This window comes from Thermobia domestica, chromosome 2 (assembly GCF_964235325.1).
Source record: "Thermobia domestica chromosome 2, izTheDome1.hap1.1, whole genome shotgun sequence".
Classification (NCBI taxonomy): Eukaryota; Metazoa; Arthropoda; class Insecta; order Zygentoma; family Lepismatidae; genus Thermobia; species Thermobia domestica.
The window spans coordinates 165,418,842-165,436,244 of NC_137455.1; the positions used below are offsets into that span (position 1 = coordinate 165,418,842).

At 34.2% G+C, this 17,403-nt stretch overlaps 1 protein-coding gene across 1 annotated transcript in view; it reads left to right on the forward strand.

The window, feature by feature from the left end:
* Window positions 1-16,761, forward strand: part of Hsc20 (iron-sulfur cluster co-chaperone protein HscB-like protein, mitochondrial) — a 43,746-nt gene extending 26,985 nt beyond the window's left edge. Inside the window, exon 4 of the mRNA XM_081747743.1 lies at window positions 15,144-16,761. The gene's annotated coding sequence lies outside the window, so the exon portion shown is untranslated. The remainder of the gene's footprint in view (window positions 1-15,143) is intronic.
* Window positions 16,762-17,403: the final 642 nt, after the last annotated feature.

Here is a 17,403-nt window from a genome sequence, read left to right on the forward strand (position 1 = left end):
ATAATTTAAAAAGTACCCAATTACAATTATTGAAGCGCATTGATAGATTTGATGGTTCGACTTCCTCTGCATTATGTCATTTGCTACGCTTCTATAGCTAATTCAGTGAAACATTCGTAAAGGTAGTTACGTAATTCTAAATATGTAAAAGTTTGATCAGTGTACTTAGAAAAATGTCTGAGATATGATGGCATTATAGCGTACTCTCGTTTGATACAATGACTTTTAGCAATCATTCTGGTTGCTTTTATGTGCATTATTTATTATCAATTTTTTATTTTATTATTCGTTATTTCTCACTCGTGGAGACATACTCTATGATCTCTTTATAAATTCAGTAATCAAGTTTCATTATAAAATTCTTCTATGTGATATTGAATTCATTTTATATTTAATGTCGTTAGTTTTCTGAAATGTAATTTTGAATATCAATGAGAGAGATATTTGAGTTTCGTTCAAGAAATTCTTAATATGTTTTTTTCTTTCTTTCTTTCTTTCAATTAAGTAATTTGATCATTGGAGTCAAAATATTTTCCACTAAATGTTATAAATAACACATCGAGTTTCCACTTGGCTTTTCCGTGGTAAGAAGAAATCAAATTTTTGTAATGCTCTTTAACCTTTTATATGATAGGTTAATATCCTCACGACTCAGTAGCTGATTGGTCCAACTCGCTTTTCAACTCTTTTATATAGCAACAAACTGCACATCTTTATTATCTTTTTTGTTTCAAAAAGTAAGAGAAGCAAGCTAAAGTTTCTCATTTCAAGTCTTTCCTTCAATCAAATTTCGCGATCTTTCTTAGTACTTGTTATCCGAGTGCTAACGCATCCATCATCAAATGGTCTGTAGAAAACATTATATTTGTTGGAAATTTATGTAGTTTTCTTGAAGTAATAGCAAGTAATAGTACCTTTTTACTTACAAAAGTTAGTGACTGCTAAATTCATCGAAACTCGATGAAATTTATGTTATTACTGCTTAATTCATCGAAATTCGATGAAATTTATTTTATCTGACTGCAGAATTTTCATGGATGTTTGTGGATTCTAGAACAATTTCTTAGTATTCACTGAAAATTCTGGATGAGTTATTGGGATGCAGTGATTGAATACAGAACTTCTTCATCCAAATATTGGGAAGATGAAATCAGTACTTGCCGGGACTTTGTAACCAATAGTTTTGCAACAGCTACAGAGTTAACCAGCCTAAATTGGGATTCTTCGGGCCTTATTAATCGAAGTAGAAACAAATACAGGATGTTTTGGAAGCTGCGTCATTGAATTAAAATACTTTATTCTCTTCAGGAAATGTCGTTTATACTGTCCAATTTTAGATTTACTTTACATCACAGAATCAAGTGGGATTTGAACCTGCACTTCAGTAAACAGGTTCTTATTCTTTGATCTGCAAAGAGAAAGGCGAAAACGAACTGACTCTTTTTAGTCAGTTCCAGTGCTTTATTTGTCTCTATTTATGTTGCATATTTGGATTTTGTTTTCGTATTATTAAGTTTCAGTGTGTGGCTTCAAACTAAATCGACTGCTCATTCGTACGGAGAGAATAACTTGGTAAAAGTATCAGAATGTCACCATGTTTGTTTATGTACTACTTGTCTTTGCATTTGTTGTCCGACGTGCTTAAATGGTAGTTTAGTTTTCAGTCACGTTGCATTTTAGTAAATCTGCACCGTAAATTTTCATGGGATCCTAGATCCAATATGATACCACATGCAGCTTTCTAACTTAACGTAATCTAACATATAAACCCATTTTTCATTTTCCTTTAGCTCTGTACTAGTTTAATTTTCAGCTTCTTTCAATCACAGTACGAATACGAGTAGTTTATTAATTCATAATTCGTTCACAATTTCGTGTGCATGCTAATATCAAAGTGTTTTTTGAATAGATGGCTCCAGTCTAATTGAAGTTAACACTATATTCTACTGACTGTAAACTGATTCAGTGGTTCTAAAATGTTCGATGTAGTTCATGTATATACACTATATTGCCATTAATAACCGGACACCACTAAGAACTTGCTCAGCTTGCGCTAATAAGGAGTTAGTTTGATGACGATCTGTCATTCGTCGTGATGAGATCCTCAACACATCTAGGAAGACTTTCCATAAAGTTGCAGTAGACTTGGGCAGGTATTTTTATTGCAAACTGATGATCATTGCATTGGTGGTTCTGGGGCATTGTCTGGCATTCCAACTCATCCGAAAGATGTTTAATGGGATTGAGGTAGCGATTTTGGTCTGACCAATCGAGACTTGCACTTCAATCTACTCAAACCACTCTGTGAAGGCGTGCGCTTTATGAACGCTGCCGTTGTCATGTTCAAATACAAACGGCCCACTACCGAACTGTTAGCAATGGGTAGGTAGCACAAAATTGCCTAGGGTTGCTTGATAGGCTTCGGCATTTCATGGTTCCAGGCACTAACGCCAAGTATCTCAGTCCTAATCATGGGAAGTGGGTCCACACCATGATTTCCTCACCGCCATAATTTTACAATAGGAACAATGGATCCTGGCATGTAGCGCTAACCTCGCATGCGCCAGGACTACATTCGCCCGGCGGACTGCTAGAACATGTAGCGTGATTCGTCACTCAATATGTTTCTTCGTTATCCACTTGCGACATGTCTTGCACCACTGATTGGCGGGCCACGTTCACTTCTGTGATCCTTGCTTATGAACTGCAACTCGCGCATGGAACCCCTGTGCAATCACCGTGGGATAAATAGTACATGTATAGTATCATTCCCAGAAGTCGACCAACTGACTTTTGCTACAGTGCCCAACTGACTTTTGCCGGCGTGCTTTCATTATGCGTCTGAGATATCATTTGTCCGTATTACAATTTTCGTGTCTTTCCTGGTCGTGGTTGTGGTTTTACCACTCTCTCATATTCTCATTTTATCACTACATCAGACACTGTAGCAATCAGAATCTGGAACTTGCTGGTATCCCACGTATTGATTGGCTGAATCAGTGGGCTCCAATGATCATTCCCCTTTCTGCTGCTTTCCTCTCGAAGTTCGATTTTTGACTGCTAGCGATCGTATGTTCTACTGAGGGCGCACCTTCCTTGTATTGCCACATGTGATGCGTTTGTGATGTTTGGACACGTCTACTTGTCTTTCGGGGCGTGTCCGGCAGTATAATGTATATATTACTGGCTATACTTGGCACGATCTATGCGCAAACGTTTCATTGCAATTCACATTTGTTTCATTTTATTTGTGGTTCTCAATTTCACCCAAATTTTAAATGAGAGATCGTGCATATAGCTGTATTATTTTATCTTATTTTGCATGTCGGCCACGAAAGCCTAGAGCATTTTATATATTACTTATGTTTTATTAAATGTACGCATGTATGTAAGGCATAGTATGTCGTGTTTGAAGTTTTACATATCAAATAACCTTCCTTGTAATACGAATAGTCAACGAATGATTTTAGTTTTATTTTTGATAAAGTTTCTCCCCATTTAGTAGACAATCTTTGATAAACTTTCTCCACATTGAGTAGGCAAGTCATGACTTGCAACTAACCCGGCACTGCATGTGAATTTATAGTGTAATTAGTAAAGTTTGGTGGCAAAATTAGGTCGTGCATCCAGCTGAAAAAGTTTACCACAAATATATGTAAATTGTTGATCTTAGTGTTAATTTAAAACCCGTAATATATAAAAAATGCATTTTCTCTTAGTACATGTTGCAGAAACTATTGAATACTTAGATCGATCGATCTTACGTTGACTGCATTTATTTGTTGAATTAGTTTAAAATTCCAGAAGTTTACAAAACTGAGAACAATGTGCACACTCTAAATAGCTGACGCTGTGCTATAGTGGTTAAAATTCTGATTCATCAAGACGTTTTGTTGCTGATGTCTTTTCCCACAACTTACTATAGTTGACAGTACATCAGCAATAAACAGAAAAGATAATTTGTTCATTATTATTTACTGAATTCGTTAAGAATAAATATTATGAACTGGAGCTTTCCTCATTTGGATTACTACGAGGAAACGATGAAAAGCTGAATTGCAGCTAGATTGACTCATTAGAATTTCTTCACATAGGGCACTAAACAATTCCCATAATGACCTCATCATCCAACGTGAAGTAATGTTCTTGAAGTGAACTTTTCAATCCAGGTAAAAAAACATGAAAGACTGGTGGAGCCAGGTCGGGAGAATAAGGTGGATGGGGAAGTGCTGTGTACCCAAGATTGACCAAAACAGCTTGTGCACTCGTGGCATAATAATGAGGTGCATTGTCTTGATGCAGGATGACTTTGAAGTTTCCCTGGCCTCTTCTTAACAGCACCTTGCAATTTGTGTAGGAGATTAGTGATGGATGGTAAAAAAAGAAGTTACCAAGGATTGGGCACAACTAGCTGCAATGACCAGATATTAAATCGAAGTACGGTAGCTAAGATGTGTTGACGTTAATAGCTAAGATAGGTGATCACCGTAAACTCTATGAAATCACTTATCTTATTTACTCAATCTATTAACGTCAACACATTGACAAATACTATACTACTCTTATCTTGAAATCACAGGATATTGTAATATGAATCTAACTGCCTACTACCATTAGAAATTCACTATAACCACAGGTAAATACATTTAATTTTTTCCTATAGTCGACGTACGTGGCGTTAAAATACGAGTCATTCGTTGCCAACTTTGATAATCTTTACTTCTGTAGCGTAATATTATCCGTTGATAGTGGAGTCTGTCTTCACTTTTCGAGCAGATTCAATCACTTTTAATTGTTTGAGTGGTGGTGACGAGTGCCGCCATTGTCATGACTGGGTTTTTGTTTCTGGGTTGAAATGCTAAGGGCTGGGCCAAGGTCTCATCTTATGTCAAGTATCGCCCTTGAAGGCATTAATATTAGCTTTCATCAGCTGCGAAATCAATACCTATTATCGCTTTTGTCATAATTTAGTGTCGGGGATGGGCATATCTCACTCATCTCAGATTGATATTAAACTTCCTGTGTCGGAAGTGGGTAACCAGAACTTGGCTTGCTATGATGTCGATTAGTTTCTTTTGTCAAGACGAATTTATTGATATGCTCGCTAGATATATCCTAGTGCGGTAACTAAATTGTTCGCATTATTACACTATCGCCGACGGATTATTCAAATTTATTTTTATTGTTTCAATATCAAGAACAAATATCACCCATATGGCTCTAGAGAAAAAGAGAATGCAGTCTATTGCCACTGTGTAATTTGGATCATCCATACTACTTTCTAGGGTCATATATTTTCTCATATTCATTCCAGCAAAAATGTCATCATTCCTAGTATTATTATTGCTCTTGAGTTTTAATCACATGATATTAAAGTTTTTTTTTATTTAGTATTGATTTGCTTATTTTCTTAAATTCCTTTCGATATAATTTCAAACAACTTGGATAACAAATAGAAGAACCAAAATTATGAAGATACGTAAAGCTTTCAGTGGAATTGGTGTCACTGCTTCAAAGAAATATGGAAGAAATATCGTGTTGCTTCTGTACATCACAGTTACAATATTATTGGAAGCTTAATCGCAGGTATAATAATATTAATTGTAATGTAAAACGTATTAGTTTTCTATTAACCATTTCCAATTAAAAATAGAAGTGAAAAGAAATCTTTTAGTTTTATGTACCACGATTATACCGTGTACGCTAAAGGAAACGGTGTTGATGAATGAATGAAATGGTGGAATGAAGAAAGTGAGAGGAAACGGCAGAACCCCTTAGTTGGATTCGAGTTTAACGTTCATTTGAGCACCGAGGTTATATGAGACGTGCCCTACAGCTTAATGTGGAATCCAAACCACATGGGCTCCTGCCGGGAGTCGAACACGGGTTTCCTGTGCCAGTAACCATTTCAGTATATTATTTATTATTCAGTATATGCATAAGTGTTGCAAGTCTTATAGCAAGGCATTGTCCGTCCGTCTGTCGAAAAGTATCACAACAAAAGCGGTAAGAAATATCAAGATGCATTTTTTTGCAATCGATTCAGCGTCCTAAGAATTGGTTCCATCTCCCCTGTTAGTTCTCTATTCAAACCGGTAGTAGCTCCAATTTATCACAAAACCAAAACGGTAACACATAGCGGGAAGAGTTTTTTGGAAACGATTCAGCGCCTCAAGGCAACGTACCATAACCATTATGATCTCTTTACCAAAACGTAAATGGTTCAAATTTAATATTATTTCCACAGAGCAAGAATGGAAAGAGACGGTTTTCTGCAATCGATTCGATGTAACAAGAATAGGTTCACAACCCACAACATTCTACCAAAACCGGAAGTGGTTGAAATCTGGTTTCAACACTGATTTTCATAGAACGAAACTGTAAGAGATATTGAGATGTAGTTTTTTGCAATTTATTTAGCGTTCCAAGGATAGATTCTATCTCCGTTAATTCTCTATTCAAACCGGAAGTGGTTGAAATTAACGACTTCCGGTTTCAACCTTTATTGCTATGGAACAAAAACAGTATGGCTTTCTTTTTGATATGGGTTTAGCGTTCGAGGAAGAGATTCCATCTGTGATCTTATCAATTTATTGCAACCAGTAGTTATAGATGTAATACTTAAAGTTTAGTATTGAATTCCCGTATTTTTGAAATCTACTGTGAAACGAAATTCACTTGGTATTCCCGTATTTTAGTTTCTTCTAATTCAAAAGTGGAAAAGATTTAATAAGCCCTTGGTTTTATTTCGTATTCACTTATTGATTTTTATATTTCTAATATATGCGTCGCCTATTTTCTGTGAATCCAAAAGAATTATGCTTAATTTTTTAAGAAAAAATAAACAGATTCATTTGAATGCGTGTGTGGGCCATCAGGCTCTGTTTTTATGAAGATCAAGGACTGTACACTGTTGTAAAATCGGATAGGTGTGTTATCATCTTATCAACAGAGTATTACATTAATGAGAAAAAAGAACAAATCTTACGGAAGACATTTCTAATACTACATATCAGCTTCGTCTTTTATAGTGAACGTTTCAAGTGAAACTTCACAAGATATCTGTATAAAGACAAAGTTCATTATATGCGAGACAGTGGTAACGTATATGGTAAAGGTATGTGGAGAAATTCTGTAACATATGGGAAAGAGTAAAACATATACACATGAATGTTCAACGGTGCTAAAGTTGAATATTCAGACTCTCACAACTATTTAAAAATCAAAGACTGATGCAAACTGTGTGAATCAAAACTTAAGGGAGAGTTGGAAAGAAACCAAGACAAAAAGAAGTAGATATATTATTTACAGCAAAAGAACCCTACAACAAGGACTATCCCTCAAAGGTTAAACATCCACTGTCAAAAGAAGAAAGAAAATTAATGGTTAAGAAAATGATTACTGCTTCTAAACTAGCTCGTATTATATGACGTGAAAAGGTTAGTTCAAAAATAAATCTCTCCCAGACGAAGCCAAATTCTTTCTTATGAAATACTGAAGAAAGCCAAATCATATTGAAGCTAATGGACAATAAAATCAGTGCAGATTCTAATTTGTACCTCTACTGAATAAAGTAAAAGAACAATTTTAATTCAGTCGTTAATTTATTAAGTAATACAGTGAAACCTCCCTTAACGGACACCTCTCAATAACGGACACCTCTATAATACGGACACATTTTCTTGTCCCGGCAAAAATATATGTTCCCTTATGGAACAAAACCCTCCCTTTTACGGACACTCTCAGATACGGACGCGGACAGTCCTTTTTTTCCCCAGACCTTTCAATAACCTCTTCATAACGGACAGGGATTATTCTTGGTTCTGCGATATATTATTCCTCACAAGAACATTTATCATGAGTCTAGACCTGGTGAACCATCAAACAGAACGGCTTCAAGCTGAACTTGAAATTATTCTTTTTTTCTTCCCGCAATAAACTGCTTTCTGGTGGAAATCCTTAAAAATCTTCAATACGTGATAACACTCATGCAGGGTCAGTCGTATGGTCAAGAATTCTATGCGAATTATCTTCCCTTCCCTAACAAATTTAGTCCTGTTGCCTATGGGCCTTCCATCTTTCCTGACAATTTCATAGGTAACAAAACAAACATTATTTTACGATAACATTTGCAACGAGCAATGTTTCCACTTTTTTTTTTTTTTTTTTTTTAAAAAAAAAAGCAACATTTTTTCTTTTACTTACGATACTGAAACAAGTTTGGATTGGAGTTTTCCCGGCTTCCCTTTTCACTTTCTCTAAGAGGATATTCTTTGTGATTGGCGTTGGGTCAATAAACATATGCACTTCCATATGCCTTTTCATCCATTCCGCCAACGAAGATATCGCGCCAGTACACTAACACACACACACACACATACACACATGTTTCTTCCGCAACCGTACTGAGGATTCTCAGAGGACACTTTCTAATGAGTTTCATTACCCTTGTAGAGGAGAAAGTATGACTTTTTCGCTAAACAAAAGAGTTTAGCCGATTAGTTGGTTCCTAACGTATGTTTTGAGAAAGTTCTGAGAATGTGAAATAAATGAGAAACGCTTACAGGGTGATGACATGTACTTAAGAAAATTAACATACACGCACTATCTTTTGCACCACCGGGATACGAATATATTAACACATCCCCGAGCATTAATATTATTTAACAGAAATGAGTTTCTCTTTCATCCCTCTCAGTAATTCAAATACGTACTAAATAGAGTATTTCCATTTTCAATTTTACGTACTTACGTTCTTACACAATGAATTTACTGTATATTACAGCACACAATTATCGTTATGAGAAATTAAATTTCTGTAACCTCTCTCTAACGGACACCTCTCAATAACGGACAAAAATTCATGTCCCATTGGTGTCCGTTATTCAGAGGTTTCACTGTACCATTAGATATCTTTGTGTTATTCACCAAGCGACCAGGGAAGAGTTTATTCTAAATTTCCAATAAGGCCATAAACAGAGTTTCTATTGATTTGACAGATAGACTGATTAAAATAAAATAAAACACCTACATGGTAAAATAAAAGAAGACTTTATTAATGCACTTCAACTTTTTGCATATCAGAGTGGAGTAATTCCAATTTGTGAAATGTTTTGAAAGCAAAAGAGTAATAATATTTATTTTGGTTACATTAATACTTGAAGTAGCTCCTCCCGCGGAAGTCGTTTGTGATATGTTACTCGCTCTTTTAAATACCATATCTACATTAACTGTATGGATGCCTAGTTGAATTTTATAGAATCTTGCTTCAAAATTTTGTCAGGACAAAATATTTCTGTTATTTCTAAGAGCTTCATAGTAATAAATAATACTGAAACCTAATAAAAGATATTTCAAAATGGATTGTATTTTTGGACTGTACTAACACTTAAAATGCATCTATATTAGCTGGCTTTATATGCGAAATCAACGAGTTTGTAAGATTCTGTAAATTGTGTACATAATATGCAGTAGATTTATGCCATCAGTGAAGAATGACGCCATCAACTGAAGCACCCACACCGTGTGAAACAAGCAAAAATAGATTAAAACGAAAAGATTAGTACAGGGAGTCACGGGGAAGTTGATAATCTTTTCGACAAAGAGATGAAAGATGACTGCAACTTGATAAAAACATTTCGACGTTATATCGTCACTCTAGCTTAGTTTAGTTGCTCAGTTTGTATATATATTAAAAAAAAAAAAAAAAAAAGGGAGAAACAATACATTGGGTCTTTCTTGAAGCACTGTAACATTCTGTATTTTATATGAAATTTCTTGTCTGAACTTCTGTCATGGTTGAACTCTCCAATGTTTATAAGATTGAAATTATTGCTGATTGTGAAGGTTATTTTAATAATTTTAAAGACAAGGTTTAGATCATTCTAAGCCATTAAATGTAGACAATTTTTTTCAGCTTGAGATAATTATTTATTTATCAACACAACAGGCATTACTGCCCAATTGCAGTGTCTACATATGAACTTAAATACATAATGTTAGAGTATGACATATAACTTATATATATATATATATATATATATATATATATATATATATAAAGAAAAAGAAAGAAAAAAAGCTTGAATACAGAATACTGAATTAAAATAATACATTTAACTTTTTTTTCAGAACACACAATACTATTTTTTGAGTGACTTTTCTGAACAATGAAATATATCTACATCTTCATAATCTTTAATGATTTTATTGTATGTAGTACAAATTCTCCATGTAGGTGACATATTCAGTGCATTTGTACGTGCTTCCTGCTGTAGAACAGGCCACTATTTCCTTTGCGTGTTTTGAGGGATGGAACCTGGATCATTATTTTTTCAACTATGTCTATACAGTCTATTTTGTTGTGCAAAAGTCTGTGTAAGAAAAGAAGGTCGTTCAACGTTCGTCTTTGTTTAAGTGTTTGAAGTGTAAAGTTATCAGACACTTGAAATTTGTGGACTTACATATAAAAGAAAGAAATTCCAGTAGGAAAATTGCAACAAGTCCTAGTGATTAATTTCTAAATATTAAGATTCGCAAATGGTGGCAATGCAACCGATTTCAAACAGGATAGTGATGAAAAGTGAAGAAAGAAAGAAAAAAAAACCTTAAAAAAATGGATGTAGTATGCCGCTCTTGTAACTTGACATTTAATCTAAGTATTGATGTATTACATTATGTTTGTGATGAAATGATACTTCTAGTTCAAATTATTCCACATCAGAAATTAGTTGTACAGACAGGAATATAATCCACGTAAGCACTGTATTTCTGAGCAAGGAAAAATGAATAAAATCAAATAGTCAAAACAACAATTTATTGGATGCATTGCAATTTAAGTATTAACAGTATCATATTGCTGCCCAAGAAACGATGTAAATGCATGGATCTCTCTCCAGTTCACATTTGGATAAAAGGAAATGATTAGATGCATTCATTGGTTTTCTAAGAAATGGAAACAATTTAAAGCTAAAATGGTTCGCAAAGGAAATGCAAGTATTTCTTTGAATAATATGTGCATATTTGATTCAGTTTAGTCGTCTCACTAAAATGTGATGCGGGAAGCGAAAAGGAATCTCCTGTCGGGGAAGTAAAATGTTTACTATGAGCATTTTTAAAGGCTTAGTTTTTTTTTTTTTTTTTTTTTTTTTTTTTTTCGATTTTTGACTTACGATACTTTGACATGTCCTCTACCATTCCCAATGGTTTAAATACAAAGGGTACTAAAAAAGTTTTGTAATACAATTTTATATATTTAATTTTTTCAAAATAATTTCCACGACATTCAATACACCTCTCTATCCTCCGAAACTAATCGTTAAATCAGATGTGCAAAGTTTCACTAGGAAGTAAGGCATACTCGTTGTCACAAGCCCTCACAAGATCCTATCCACTGGAAAACAGAATCCCTTTCAGCTTCATTTTCACATATGGAAATTGCAAAGTCGCAGGGACCAAGGTCTGGACTGTAAGAAGGGTGCTCAAGACGTTTCAGTCCTGTCAAATTTTCGGTGCAGGCTTTCGCACGATGAGCTGGAGCATAGTCATGATGGAGGAACCAGGCATCCATTCTTGAATTTGATCATAGGTTCTTTGTAAATTCGACATATTAGGCAGGCAATGTTATGTGTACTACTTAGCTGAGACTGTCTTTTGTGTGTCCAAAAACGAGATGTTCCACAATTCCACGCGATTTAAAATATACACCTATAATTTTCTTCTTTGCTGATCGTGATTTTCTGATGGCTACAGGTGTATTCTCATCATCAAAGAACCAAACTTTGTTCTGAGTCTTGGTCGGCACATCATAATAGTATAACCAAGTCCCATCACCTGTCAGGATGTTGTTCACATATCGAGATTGTCCCTTATCAAACATTTGTAGCACCTCCCGGCACCATATCACACATGTCATCTGCTCTTCAGTCAGATTATGTGGCACCCAGAGACAACCAAGTTTCTTCACGTGCAAATGATCATGCAGAATCGAGTGAATTGTTAGTGGTAGATCACTCATTTAGGCCCAAGGTATCCTCAATCTGCTTGTAGATCCTTTACCTGTCGTCAAGTATTTTCCTAACAGCAGCAATGTTTTCCTTCGTATCTGATGTTCGTGGCGTTCCCGCCCTCTCAGCGTCCTCCAGTGTGCAATTTCTCCTTTGGGATTCTCTGTACTACCTGAATATAGTCGTACGATGTGGATAGACATCATCCAGTGCAAAAGTCATTTTTTCTAAGCACTGGTCTACGTTTAAACCACGCGCGCAGTTATACCGCAAAACTGCTCGTATCGTATTTCGTGACCAACATACCATAGCAAGCATTTTAGACTATCACTGCTAATGAGTAACGCTTCTTTCACATTGAGGCGGCGATTTGCCTAAGGTAAAATGTACTTTCAATCGAAAAAGAAGTCAAAAGTTGAAACAGTAAACAAATACTACAGAATTCTCAGATTCGGCCGTAAATTGACTTCCAAAAGGCCGATTCGAAAGACGAGGATAACCTCTTTCTTATTTTCGAATATTTTCTTACAAAGACCTTTTAATATAACATTTTTTGTCATATTTTCCCCCTACAATTCGTATTTTTGAGCCAGGAACAATTATCACAAGTAAGTTACGATGAAGGGGACCCTCCTAAGTTTGAGCGAAGCAAAGATGGTTATAAATTAAAGTTTTACAATCCAAATTAAGTCTTTTGTCTTAAATACTGCCTCTCTTTCAGTTCCGTTCGCGAATAATCTTCGACAAACTTTCGTTGTCTTAAAAGATAAATTATAAAGAAATAAGTGAATGTTAAATTGTCTCACTTTAATAAAACGAGGGTGCCGTGGTGGCTCAGTGGTAGAGCATTCACCTCTGGTGCAGGGGGTGCTTGGCTTGATCCCAGCTTACCCAAGTAAATTTTGTGGTGGACAAACACCGTGTGCGTGGGTTTCCTCGGGGTTCTTCCCTTTCCTCCTACTTTCTTCATTCCACCATTTCATTCATTTCTCATCATTACCGTCTCCTTTAGCCTAGCCGGCATAACCATGGGAGGTAAAACTTAAATATTTCATTTCATTTCATTTTCAATAAAACGAAATTACAAGTAGTTGCAAAATTTAGAACTTTATTACTAGAAAACCAAATCCAGTAGTTATATAAGATTTTTATGTATTTGAAAATGCATGTTAATTCTGTTGTCATTTCATTCAAAGCTAACGCGAAATTAACTCTTCAGTTCTAGTATTTCCTTTGCCAGTATACTACGAATGGACTTTTTCTTACGACAAATATTAAGTATGACCAAATTTAGTGTGGTTCTAAAGATTTTCCGAAATTCGAATATTTTGGCCATCTCTATTATTATTATTATTATTATTATTATTATTATTATTATTATTATTGTGTTATTAATTATTGGTACCGATACCGAAAATACCAATACTTAATCATCGATGTCCATATACTTTGTCATATTGATTATATCGACTCATGAGCAATACACCTTTGTATACAATTGAAGCACACTATAATTGGATAATACTGTAGATTTTATAAATTACAATTTAAAAACTATACAGAAGTACGTTGATTTCATTATAGCCTATATATTTATTATAATAAAATTATATACATTACATACTATTTTATAACATGTAAACAGTTTTAACTTGGGTCATACACCTACTTTTGAGTTGATGTTGACTAAGTAAACATTTTTTCTTTCTTTTCTAATGTAGAAGATTTTAAAATTGTACACATTTTTCTGCGTAGCTTAATAATAGTCATTTTCCTGTACGTGTCTATAACACAAAGATACCAAAAACTTATGCCAACAAATTTTACATTATTTAGTAACATTGTATTTCTATTGTAAAACTTGACAAGGGTTAGGTAACAGAGTAGCTTCAAGTTAGACATTGCCCACTAAAATAAAGAGAATTTGAATTTGTTTATAATTTCTAGCAACAAGAGACATTTACATTTTTTAAATGTTAGGCTTTGTGTTAAGCATAATGGGATTAAACTTCACTCAAATCATACTGTGTAAAGGGAATTTATAGTTAGAAAAGAATATTTCATTTCTTTTTTTCAAATTACAAATAATAGGAATTTCTTTCCAACGTAGTTACAATGTTACGTTATTATCAAAATCATTCAATTATATAAAGAAATTTAAAGATCAATACCCGAATAATCTGTGAAGGCGGGAGATTGAGTGTCTTCAGAAGCAACAGATTCAGTATCAGTTGGACTTGTAATCGGTTGAATTATTCCACCATGGTAAGTGGAAGTTGAAGGAGCCTGCTGGTGATGCGGATTTGAAATTAAGTGGTGGGTGGAAATTTTCGGAAAGTGGGAGGTGTTTGATTAAATAAGGGTGACTGAGTAGAGGGAAATGGCTGTGAATAATGCGATGGTGGTGCATGACCATACTGGTCAGGGCCTACAATTGAGGCGTGTGAAGGAGGGCAATATACCGGCTGTTGTGGTTGTACTGAAGGAGATTGTGTTGCAGGACTAGGAGTTGTAATCTGAATACTTTTTAACAGCTGTAGAACACCTATTTGAAAGTCCACAATTTGCCTCTCACTAAACGTTTTAAGCGTAGGAATGATACCCTTAAAAAACTTCATGTGTCTGTTTTCTTGCTCATCGATTTTTATAGTTTCGAGAACTTTTTGTTCAAATTCATCAAGGCTTCTGTTTTTTTCTTGCTTTGGTTGATTTCTTCGGCGTAGTCGTTACAGATACAGGCTGTACAGTCTGTTCCTCTTCATGTGGATTTTCAGGCTGACTTTCACCATCATTTGGTTGGCTTTCACCATCACTGTGTTCACCACTTACAATGTTCATGTTCGATACAGTTGGCCTATGGATTAAAGTTTTCTCCAGAAACTTCAATTGCTCATGGTAGAAATATTTCCGCATTTTAGGTGCACCAGATCCTGATTTCTTAGTCTCTTTTTCTCGTTTCTTCCACTTTAACCAACTGTCCCTAGTATTTTTCCATCTTTTAATAACTTGGTTTCCTAAAACAGATGTCAATAACATGTTTTACGTTTTAAGAATTAAAAATAATTTTTAAATTTATAAGTTTTCATTTTAGGAATTATCATCACAGTAGTAATTATTTTTATCTATTATTTATTTCAGATACCTGGCTAGTGGATGTTCTTTCACAGATCTTCACTACAGTTACAGAATGGGAATGGGAATTTTATAGAATCTTGCTTCAAAATTTTGTCAGGACAAAATATTTCTGTTATTTCTAAGAGCTTCATAGTAATAAATAATACTGAAACCTAATAAAAGATATTTCAAAATGGATTGTATTTTTGGACTGTACTAACACTTAAAATGCATCTATATTAGCTGGCTTTATATGCGAAATCAACGAGTTTGTAAGATTCTGTAAATTGTGTACATAATATGCAGTAGATTTATGCCATCAGTGAAGAATGACGCCATCAACTGAAGCACCCACACCGTGTGAAACAAGCAAAAATAGATTAAAACGAAAAGATTAGTACAGGGAGTCACGGGGAAGTTGATAATCTTTTCGACAAAGAGATGAAAGATGACTGCAACTTGATAAAAACATTTCGACGTTATATCGTCACTCTAGCTTAGTTTAGTTGCTCAGTTTGTATATATATTAAAAAAAAAAAAAAAAAGGGAGAAACAATACATTGGGTCTTTCTTGAAGCACTGTAACATTCTGTATTTTATATGAAATTTCTTGTCTGAACTTCTGTCATGGTTGAACTCTCCAATGTTTATAAGATTGAAATTATTGCTGATTGTGAAGGTTATTTTAATAATTTTAAAGACAAGGTTTAGATCATTCTAAGCCATTAAATGTAGACAATTTTTTTCAGCTTGAGATAATTATTTATTTATCAACACAACAGGCATTACTGCCCAATTGCAGTGTCTACATATGAACTTAAATACATAATGTTAGAGTATGACATATAACTTATATATATATATATATATATATATATATAAAGAAAAAGAAAGAAAAAAAGCTTGAATACAGAATACTGAATTAAAATAATACATTTAACTTTTTTTTCAGAACACACAATACTATTTTTTGAGTGACTTTTCTGAACAATGAAATATATCTACATCTTCATAATCTTTAATGATTTTATTGTATGTAGTACAAATTCTCCATGTAGGTGACATATTCAGTGCATTTGTACGTGCTTCCTGCTGTAGAACAGGCCACTATTTCCTTTGCGTGTTTTGAGGGATGGAACCTGGATCATTATTTTTTCAACTATGTCTATACAGTCTATTTTGTTGTGCAAAAGTCTGTGTAAGAAAAGAAGGTCGTTCAACGTTCGTCTTTGTTTAAGTGTTTGAAGTGTAAAGTTATCAGACACTTGAAATTTGTGGACTTACATATAAAAGAAAGAAATTCCAGTAGGAAAATTGCAACAAGTCCTAGTGATTAATTTCTAAATATTAAGATTCGCAAATGGTGGCAATGCAACCGATTTCAAACAGGATAGTGATGAAAAGTGAAGAAAGAAAGAAAAAAAACCTTAAAAAAATGGATGTAGTATGCCGCTCTTGTAACTTGACATTTAATCTAAGTATTGATGTATTACATTATGTTTGTGATGAAATGATACTTCTAGTTCAAATTATTCCACATCAGAAATTAGTTGTACAGACAGGAATAATAATTTTTATGTGTATAATCCACGTAAGCACTGTATTTCTGAGCAAGGAAAAATGAATAAAATCAAATAGTCAAAACAACAATTTATTGGATGCATTGCAATTTAAGTATTAACAGTATCATATTGCTGCCCAAGAAACGATGTAAATGCATGGATCTCTCTCCAGTTCACATTTGGATAAAAGGAAATGATTAGATGCATTCATTGGTTTTCTAAGAAATGGAAACAATTTAAAGCTAAAATGGTTCGCAAAGGAAATGCAAGTATTTCTTTGAATAATATGTGCATATTTGATTCAGTTTAGTCGTCTCACTAAAATGTGATGCGGGAAGCGAAAAGGAATCTCCTGTCGGGGAAGTAAAATGTTTACTATGAGCATTTTTAAAGGCTTAGTTTTTTTTTTTTTTTTTTTTTCGATTTTTGACTTACGATACTTTGACATGTCCTCTACCATTCCCAATGGTTTAAATACAAAGGGTACTAAAAAAGTTTTGTAATACAATTTTATATATTTAATTTTTTCAAAATAATTTCCACGACATTCAATACACCTCTCTATCCTCCGAAACTAATCGTTAAATCAGATGTGCAAAGTTTCACTAGGAAGTAAGGCATACTCGTTGTCACAAGCCCTCACAAGATCCTATCCACTGGAAAACAGAATCCCTTTCAGCTTCATTTTCACATATGGAAATTGCAAAGTCGCAGGGACCAAG